This window comes from Dendrobates tinctorius, unplaced genomic scaffold (assembly GCF_039654945.1).
Source record: "Dendrobates tinctorius isolate UK_male_01 unplaced genomic scaffold, ASM3965494v1 ptg000009l, whole genome shotgun sequence".
NCBI classification, from domain to species: Eukaryota; Metazoa; Chordata; class Amphibia; order Anura; family Dendrobatidae; genus Dendrobates; species Dendrobates tinctorius.
The window spans coordinates 8452852-8463059 of NW_027361677.1; the positions used below are offsets into that span (position 1 = coordinate 8452852).

The window sequence follows — 10208 nt, forward strand, 5'->3', positions numbered from 1 at the left end:
AACCCTGACCCTAACCCTTAACAAAACCATACTTAACCCTAATCCTGACCCTAACCCTGACCCTAATCCTTAACAAAACCATACTTAACCCTAACCCTGACCCTAACCCTAACCCTGACCCTAACCCTAACCCTAACCCTGACCCTAACCCTAACCCTAACCCTAACCCTGACCCTAACCCTTAACAAAACCATACTTAACCCTAATCCTGACCCTAACCCTGACCCTAATCCTTAACAAAACCATACTTAACCCTAACCCTGACCCTAACCCTAACCCTGACCCTAACCCTAACCCTAACCCTGACCCTAACCCTAACCCTAACCCTGACCCTAACCCTTAACAAAACCATACTTAACCCTAATCCTGACCCTAACCCTGACCCTAACCCTTAACCAAACCATACTTAACCCTAACCCTGACCCAAACCCCAACCCTAACCCTGACCCTGACCCTAACCCTAACCCTAAACCCCCTTAACTAACCCTAACTCTAACCCAAACCCCTAAATTCCATGGTTAAAAAAAAAAAACGCATATGCAAAAAAACGCATACATGAGCATGCCAGTGCGCACATATGCGCATCCATAGGCTATAATGGCCATTTTTAGCGCAAAACGTGCGCATATGTGCGCATGCGCTTTTTTGCAGGGCCAAAAAATGCAACATGCTGCGTCTGGAAAATACCAACGCACACCCCAAAAAAACGCAGCGCATGAAAATCGCATACATGCGCTTACCAGCTCGCAGGTATGCGCACCCATGTTAAATATAGGGGAAAAAACGCATGCGCAGGTATGCGTTTTTTTCCAGCACTAAAAAACGCAAATGTGAAACCAGCCTGAGTTATGCATTTTAGGAGGTAATATCACGGGCATTTTTTTTCAAATAAATGGCCAAATACTGCTAACAGATAGCCCTTCTAATCCACCATTTATGGGGCAGAGGGGAGTAAGCCGTTGCCAAATAAAGGCTGGGGCATGTCCAAATTCAACATGCTTGATCATTTTTTCCCCACAAAATTTAATGTACAACAAAGTTTGGGTTCGACCAAATTCAGTCTAATATTATTGGTCACCTTAAAGGGACTCTGCAGCCCGGTTTTTGCTTGCTAATCTGAGAGCAGTATAATATAGGAAAAGAGACCCTGATTCCAGCGATGTATCACTTCGTTAACTGAAGTTGTGACACAATCAGCAATTTAAGATGTAGAAGGCTGACCCCTATCACACGTCATCTTTCTGTGTACATTGTCTATTGACAGTAAGCTGCTAATCAGAGGAGGGGGTGTGGTCGGAACAAGGCTTACATGAGCATCAGTCCGGACAGAGATAATCTCATGATGATAATACATTCATTGTATTGAAACAACAGCACGCAGCTTAACCCCTTACCTACAATTGACGTAATATTCCGTCCATGTGACCATGGACCTAATTACCATGGACGGAATATTACGTCATCGCGATCAGCGGCGCCCACGTGGTGAGCGCCGCTGATCGCGGCCGAGTGTCAGCTAATTATCATAGCTTACACCCAGCACAATGTGTCAGGGGCGGTCACGGACCGCCCCCGACACGTTAACCCCTTGCACACTGCGATGAAACACGATCGCGGTGTACCGGGGGTTAAAGGGAAGCATCGGCAGGGAGGGGGCCCCCTCCTTGCTTCCCTGAGCAATGTGCAGCGCTGCTGCGGGGGGTTCCTTTCCTGCAGGTCCCCGGATCCAATATGGCGACGGGGACCTCCGGGGGCCTGCAGGAAGCTGGCTTCCTCAGTGCCTGCAAAGCGCAGGCATGAGGAAGCCTGTGCAGTGCCTGTGACAGATCGCTGATCTGTCACAGTGATCTGTGATGTGACAGATCAGCGATCTGTCACAGGACAGCTATGTCCCCCCTGGGACATTGTAATAAAGTTAAAAAAAAATTAAAAAAAAGTGTAAAAATAATTTTAAAAAAAATCGCTAAATAAATTAAAAAAAAAAAAAAAAATATTCCCCAATAAATTCATTTTTTGGAAATATAAAAAAACAAAACAATAAAAGTACACATATTTGGTATCGCCACGTCCGTAACGACCCGCCCTATAAAACTGTCCCAATAGTTAACCCCTTAAGCGAACCCATTAAAAAATAAAAATAAAAAACGAAGCAAAAAATAATGATTTATTTTCATACTGCCGAACAAAAAGTGCAATAACACGTGATCAAAAAGACGCATATAAATATCCATGGTACTGCTAAAAACGTCATCTTGTCCCGCAAAAAACGAGCTGCCATACAGCATCATCAGCGAAAAAATAAAAAAGTTATAGCTCGCAGAATAAAGTGATGCAAAAATAATTATTTTTTATATAAAATTGTTTTCATTGCATAAAAGCGCCAAAACATAAAAAACGACCTAAATGAGGTATCGCTGTAACCATACTGACCCGAAGAATAAAACTGCCTTATAAATTTTACCGCACCCGGAACGGCGTAAAAGCACCACCCAAAAGAAATTCATGAAACGCTGGTTTTTGTTCATTCTGCATCCCAAAAAACGAAATAAAAAGCGATCAAAAAATGTCACATGCCCGAACATGATACCAATAAAAGCGTCAACTCGTCCCGCAAAAAATAAGACCTCACATGACTCGGTGGGTCAAAATATGGAAAAATTATAGCTCTCAATATGTGGTGATGCAAAAACTATTTTTACAATAAAAAGCGTCTTTTAGCGTGTGACAGCTGCCAAACATAAAAACCGCCATAAATAGTAAATCAAACCCCCCGTTATCACCCCCTTAGTTAGGGAAAAATAATAAAATAAAAAAAATGTATTTATTTCCATTTTCCCATTAGGGTTAGGGTTAGGGCTAGGGTTAGGGCTAGGGTTAGGGTTAGGGCTAGGGTTAGGGTTAGAATTGGGGGTTTCCACTATTTGCGCACATCAGGTGCTCTCCAAACGCAACATGGCGTCTGATCTCAATTCCAGCCAATTCTGCGTTGAAAAAGTCAAATGGTGCTCCTTCCCTTCCAAGCTCTGCCATGCACCCAAACAGTGTTTTACCCCCTCATATGGGGTATCAGCCTACTCAGGACAATTTTCAAAACAACTTTTGGGGTCCTATTTCTCCTGTTGCCCTTAGGAAAATAAAAATTTTGGGGCAAAAATATCATTTTTGTGGAAAAAATGTTTTTTGTTATTTTCACGCCTGGGCGTTATAAACTTCTGTGAAGCACTTTGGGGTTCAAAGTTCTCACCACACATCTAGATAAGTTCCTTGGGGGGTCTAGTTTCCAAAATGGGGTCATTTGTGGGGGGTTTCCACTGTTTTGGTACATCAGGGGCTTTCCAAACGCGACATGGTGTCCGATTTCAATTCCAGCCAAAAAAGTCAAATGGCGCTGCTTGCCTTCCGAGCTCTACCATGTGCCCAAATAGTCATTTACACCCACATATGGGGTATCAGCGTACTCAGGACAAATTGCACAATAACTTTTAGGGTCCTGTTACCCTTGGGGAAATAAAAATTGGGGGTGAAAAGATCATTTTGTGGAAAAAATATGATTTTTTAATTGTACCGCTGTACATTATAAACTTCTGTGAAGCCCTTGTGGGTTAAAAGTTCTCACCACATATCTAGATAAGTTCCTTAGGGGGTCTAGTTTCAAAAATGGGGTCACTTGTGGGGGGTTTCCACTGTTTAGGTACATCAGGGGCTCTCCAAACGCGACATGGCGTCCGATCAGAATTCCAGCCAATTTTGCATTGAAAAAGTCAAACGGCGCTCCTTCCCTTCTGAGCTCTGCCATGCGCCGAAACAGTGGTTCCCCCCCACATATCAGGTATCAGCGTGCTCAGGACTAATTGCACAATAATTTTTGCAGTCCAATTTCTCCTGTTACACTTGGTAAAATAAAAAAAATTGAACCTGAAGTAATTCTTTTTGTGAAAAAAAGTTAAATGTTAATTTTTTTTAAATATTCAAAAAATTCCTGTGACGCACCTGAAGGGTTAATAAACTCCTTGAATGTGGTTTTAAGCACCTTAAGGGGTGCAGTTTTTAGAATGGTGTCACTTTTGGGTATTTTCTATCATATAGACCCCTCAAAGTGGCTTAAAATGTGATGTGGTCCGTAAAAATAAAATGGTGTTGCAAAAATGAGAGATCGCTGGTCAACTTTTAACCCTTATATCTTACTAACAAATAAAAATTTTGGTTCCAAAATTGTGCTGATGTAAAGTAAACATGTGGCAAATGTTACTTATTAACTTTTTTGTGTGCCATATCTCTGTGATTTAAGGGCATAAAAATTCAAAGTTGGAAAATTGCGGAATTTTCAAAATTTTCGCCAAATTTCCGTTTTTCTCACAAATAAACGCAAGTTATATGAATGAAATTTTACCACTAACATGAAGTACAATATGTCATGAGAAAACAATGTCAGAATCACCGGGATCCATGGAAGCGTTTCAGAGTTATTACCTCATAAAGGGACAGTGGTCAGAATTGTAAAATTGGCCCGGTAGTTAACGTGCAAACCACCCTTGGTAGTGAAGGGGTTAATAAGTGACACATCCCTGAAATCTGTGTCTCAGCCCTAACTTCATCAGATTATATGGCAAAAACCTGCTGCCAGATTCCCTTTAAGAAACCCTCTTAAGACTCCACTTTATTCCCAAATGTTTAGTCCACCAAAGTGTCATTTTTTCACTAAGATTGTTGAAAGTTGTCAGCAGTTACAACTGGGATCAGCTTCCTGTAGTAGCAGGTTCCCGACACTGTCTTAAAGGGATTCTATCAGCAGATTTTAGTTATGTAATCTGACAGCAGCACAATGTAGAGACAGTGATCCTGATTTCAGCGATGTATCATGTAGTTTACTGGGTGCAGCAGTTGTGATAGAATCACAGTTTTCTCTGCTACAGATCTTGCAGGACTTGAATGCTGAGCCCTGTAGAACCCCGCCCACACCACTGATAGGTTGATTTCTGTGTATACCGGGCTTAGGCAGAAAGCTACCAATAAGTGTGGGGGCATGACTGGACCAGGAGGCACAAGGCACCTAGTCTTGTAGTGATAATCTCCTGCTGATAAAACACTGATTATATTGAAACAGCGAAGCACAGTCTAGTAAGTGACACATCACTGGATTCAGGATCTCATTCCCTATATCATGGTGCTCTCAGATTACATTTAAAAAAAATGGTGATATATTCCCTTTAATACATTTATTCCTTGTAGTGGGGGGGGGGTGTTGACTGTAATTGGTGCAAATACAACTTTGGGAAACTTTTGTTCTTGGAGGTTATAGCTTTTGTCCTAAACCCAAATGTTCTATCTTTGTCCCTGTATAGAATTTCTTACTTTTACAACACAGCAGTCTGATTTGTGGAGCCACGAGCTATCACAACTCAACGACGAAACACCTTAAAATTAGAAGTTGAGGGATGGGGGATATCTGGCCAAGCTATTTTTTCATCTGGCACGTGGAACCTGGTGTTCTCTTTTTTTTTTTTTTTGCATAAACTGAAACTCTAGCTTCACAGCAGGAACATATTTGTACTGTCCTTGAGTATATCTTTACAGAACAGAGTCATCAGATCGTCTCATTTTTCTAGGGTAAACATATACAAAGTGGCTACTGATTTTTCACAATCCAATCCCATTTACTAATATCATCACCTGATGCTGAACTCTCTCCAATTTCATTACGTTTTTTTTTTTTTCAAAATTACATTCAAGGTGATTTCGTTCACAAATGTGTGAGGTGCCAATATGATGCCATCTGCGAATACCAGACATTGTCTAACGCCAGGACGGCATTCTCGTATCAGCTCAGATGGCCACCTGGTGTCACGAGGCAGTAGGGAAAAAACAGGAGACGTGGAACCTGGGCCGCTGAACTGCCCCTCAGGCTAAGGAGGTGCCTTGACTTTCCTTAACTTGGGGGTACACTTGATGGTAGTGAGGCCCAAGTCTCCGACCTGTCCCTATCTCCTGTTTAGCCCTGAGCTAAACCCCCAACCCCCTCCCCAGGAGTTGAGACAGGGAAAAAAGTGTACTGCACCAAAAACACAAAAGGAAAGATAAAACAGACACCACAGGGTTAAAGCAACTAAAAAAACAAAACTTAGCTTGCTCTGCTGCAATGCTCCTGGACAGCAGAGTTAGCCACTTGACAACATTCAGCTGAAGCACCACTGCTCCTGATAGCTCCTCTCTTCAGCAGCATCACCACTGCTCCAGATAAGCTGAACCCCCTCTGCACCAGGTAGGTACAGTCTTCACCACGGTTGGTTTCCAAATGAACAGTATTACCAACAGTGATCTGCATCACCAGGTGACTTTATAAAGGGAAGTGGGAGTAGTCACCACCTGCTGACTAACTAAACATGTAGTAACACCAGCGGCCACTGGGGGGGGGGGACCCAGCAGCCGACCAACTACAGTTGTTGTAACACCAGCGGCCACCGGGGCAAAAACCCATATTAACCCCCCGAGGGCCAGAAAGGAAGAAGGTTTATATAAGTGAGTCCAGACAAAGGACACAGATCCAAAAATGGATTGTGACACCTGGCTTGTTAGATACATCTTCAGCAGACCAGGAGTGGCCAGTAATAGACATATTGGGTCTCATCCATCAATCGTCTATCAAAACATGGAAAAAATACATCTAGCTGATACAAGACCCATGGATGGAGATGACCACTGCATTTTGACCAAAAGTATTAATATTGGCTCTGAAGAGGTAGACGTTACTGTGAGAATATGGCTTCGGAAGGTTGTCCGCTAAAAACATTGAGGGAAGTAAGTGGTGGATATTGTTTAAGAAGGATATCTGTTTGGTATTCCTCAGAGAAGAAGGTAGATCAATACTATTTAGGGATGTAGCCAGGAGCGAGGCAATTGATATTGGTTAAGGTCATTTGTGGGACAAGTTAATTTGGTTTTATAAGCAGAATTCGGTTCTCCGATATTTGTGCTTAGTTATGACTGATCTGAAACCAGTTCCTAATGGAGTGAAATATTTTTGACCTTTACTAACTGAATGGATACAAATAGCTAAGGTCCATCCATTTCTCACTATCCAATACAAGAGCACCCTTTATCTGCTCAAAGTAGGAAAGTGTCTTTTGGCCAAGGATCCATCTTCATAGTATCCTTTATTTGGTATCTAGAAGGGAAGGTCTCATGTCAGCATTTGGGTGAAAAGTGTTGAGTTAATGGTCAATGTCATCCAGTTGTTGAGTTTCCAGTACTTGGTGACAGTCGCAAGATGCCAAGGATCATCTTGTTGGACCTCCTAGAAGCATGAGTTCTACATCTGTTGATTCAGTAGACTGACGTACACTGTTCTTGTGACCCAGTGAACTGAACAAGAATAGAAGAAATTGTAGTCTAGTGTCATCATAGCGAGTCATTGACTGTCTTGAGCCACAAATCTCGGTATGTCTAGAGTAAAAAGAAAAGGTGAGGTAGGACACATCTGTACATGCCTGTATTCTCTTAAGATACAACAGATTGGTATGATTCTTCATAAAGACCTAAGTAGAGCTGTCCAAGACCGAATCTAGAAGATAGGACAGTAAAACCTGATCAACCGTTGACCAGTAATCATTGGAAACCAATATGCTCTGGTTCTCGCCTTGTTCTTTTCAATGTTGAATCATGATAAATGATATGAAAATAACATACACATCCAATTAAAAATGACTGGATGACTGGACATCTTAGTCTAATGTTTTTAATGTGTTCTTATCACCTTAAAGCACCGTCCATGTACATGTTCTCCTTTAGTTCTTCCATGGCCACAAATGGAATGGCAAGGCGAATGCTTGACCTGGCCCACCATTCATCTCCTCTTTGTTGCATCTAGTGGAGAATCAAGGTAGAACTGGGGACAGAAGTTGCCTATTCTGCTGATAGTTGAGGTTTTTAGCACATGAACAATCATAATATATGATATCAGTACTTTTGTTTCCAAAAACTAAAGTTCTTTTTTTCCCTCCGTTTGTAGGTGAAGTAAAGTCGGTGAGCTTCGGTGAGCTTGCCCATTCTACTCCTCCGGTGACCTTCAGACCCTCTTCATTTTAGACTTTCCTGCAGAGGACTGCTGTTAATCTACTTTCCAGTGGACATGCAGAATCATGAACCTCATCATTGTAAATACCATTGACACTGGTGGGACTTTTGGTTGCATGCTTTTCTTAGGATCTTTCTAATGCTTTCTAATGACGACCACCCTATGTATGAAGTGCTTCTGGTCAATCATTACTCTCGATATGCAACAGGTTCGGTAAAGGAACCACCCGTCCTTCACCTTTCGGGTCAATGACTATTCCGGTGGATTCTGTCTTGAGAATGGATAGAACTTCACTACGTCGTTCCAAAATGTCCTCAGGTGACCATGTGGCGTAAGCTTAACATGACGTAAACTCAAAGCTTCTGACTGTAGGATATTTCCATATACACAACTAACCCTCAGGATCTTTTCTTTACATTGCTGGTATCTCCTTCAGTCTACAATTCACAACCACTCCCAGGATTTCCACCCAAGCCATGGACAAGTCATCTTCCCAACAAACTTCTACTATTCATCTTTTATACTTTTCCAATGGATCAAAAAAAAAAAAGACGATGGTTGATGAATGATGGCGAAATGTTTCGGTGACTACGCTCAACGGTGAAAAGCAATGAAGCATTCTTTGTATATACTTCTGTACAAATTTATCATTGTATATATATGTAAAAGTAAATAGCTTCCCTGCTGGGGGAGATTGAAAGTGTAATGAAGCCCCCCAGGGCAAGGAAGAGGGGGCCACGCATGGTGCATACATCTGTGCTGGTCCTAACGTATCCATCTGTGATGATAGGGGAAATCCTTATACAGTTTAATGTATAGAACTCAGCTCTCACCAGCATTTCATTGACTTCCATTGAACATTAATGTATAAAATGATATAATTTAGTATAGTTTCTTTAACCGATACCCTATCCGCCATGTACATTAGATGCACAAGAACATGTATACACTTCGTGCTGCCATAGTCTATTGCCCCAGATTAGTACCCTGCATGTTTATTCTACTCGGGCCAATACCCTACCCCATGTTTTTTGATTGGGTAAATATGGCTGGTAGACCTAAAAAAAAATAAATGAATACGGGGAAAGGTTCGGCTGCACCCCAAAAACAGTGCAGACCCTAGGCATGTGCCTCCATAGGATTATATGATAGATTCAGCCCTGTAGGGGCAAAAACTATTTAGTCTATTATTAGAGTATTACATCAGGTAACACATGTCAGTACCATCGTTCCATTGTCCCATTGAGAAATCGATAGCAAAGAAGGGGGCAGATATGAAATCCAGTGATCGAAAAAGTAACCGATACTAACCCAATCCTAAACTCTGGTTACCTTCTGGTTACAAGCGCTCTGGTTTCATATCCGTCCTCTGATCTGACTTATAAGAATAAGTATTTCGTCTGTCTTTACTTTATTAGTCTTACCTTTCTTATTAATTTCCGTTAGACGCCAGTTGGAAAGAAAACAATCAATAAAAACACTTAAAAAGACTAATGTGATATTGAATTGACTCTTGCAGGAAAAAAATATGTAGGTGTAAATGGCGTAACGTGGCATAGGCTATAATCCTAGAAAGATGGAGTTGCCGGGAGGCTTAAATTTAACGAATGGGGGTTGTTTCGGCATCGGTTGGATTTGCCAGTAATGTCCAATTAGTAGGGGGTCTAACGGCAAGACGTGGTGGCAATGATAGGAATGCGTTAGGGGCACCCTTGGCATGGCTGAACAGTTTAATGCACCTTCCTACCATCTATCTCCTCTCTTCTCCCGAGAGCTGGCCATCTAAAGCCACCTATACACATTAGGCTAATGTTGGCCAAAGCCTGGGTTAATAGAATAAAGCATATGGGTGCCCCAGACAATTTATTAACGAGGGAGTTAAAGATCAAGCAAGTCTGATTTTGGACTAACAATCCTTTTGGTCTCCCTGAAAAAGCTGCTGCCATAGATGTCTGGCAGTGACTTTCTCATAGAGAACACAGGAATACTTGGCTGCGCGAGGTGGCTGCCTGCCAAACAATCGGCCAAAGCAGTGTTTGGCTGACAGCCGTTTATACAGGTGGCTTAAGAAGAGCGTGTGGAAATAGATGCAAAACAAGTAGATAGGAAGGAGCACAGAAATGGTCGGCCACACCAA

At 42.0% G+C, this 10208-nt stretch overlaps 1 protein-coding gene across 1 annotated transcript in view; it reads left to right on the plus strand.

Annotated features, from left to right (window-relative positions):
* Positions 1 to 9561, plus strand: part of MAF (MAF bZIP transcription factor) — a 63186-nt gene extending 53625 nt beyond the window's left edge. Inside the window, exon 3 of the mRNA XM_073582621.1 lies at positions 8006 to 9561. The gene's annotated coding sequence lies outside the window, so the exon portion shown is untranslated. The remainder of the gene's footprint in view (positions 1 to 8005) is intronic.
* The last annotated feature ends 647 nt before the right edge of the window (positions 9562 to 10208 follow it).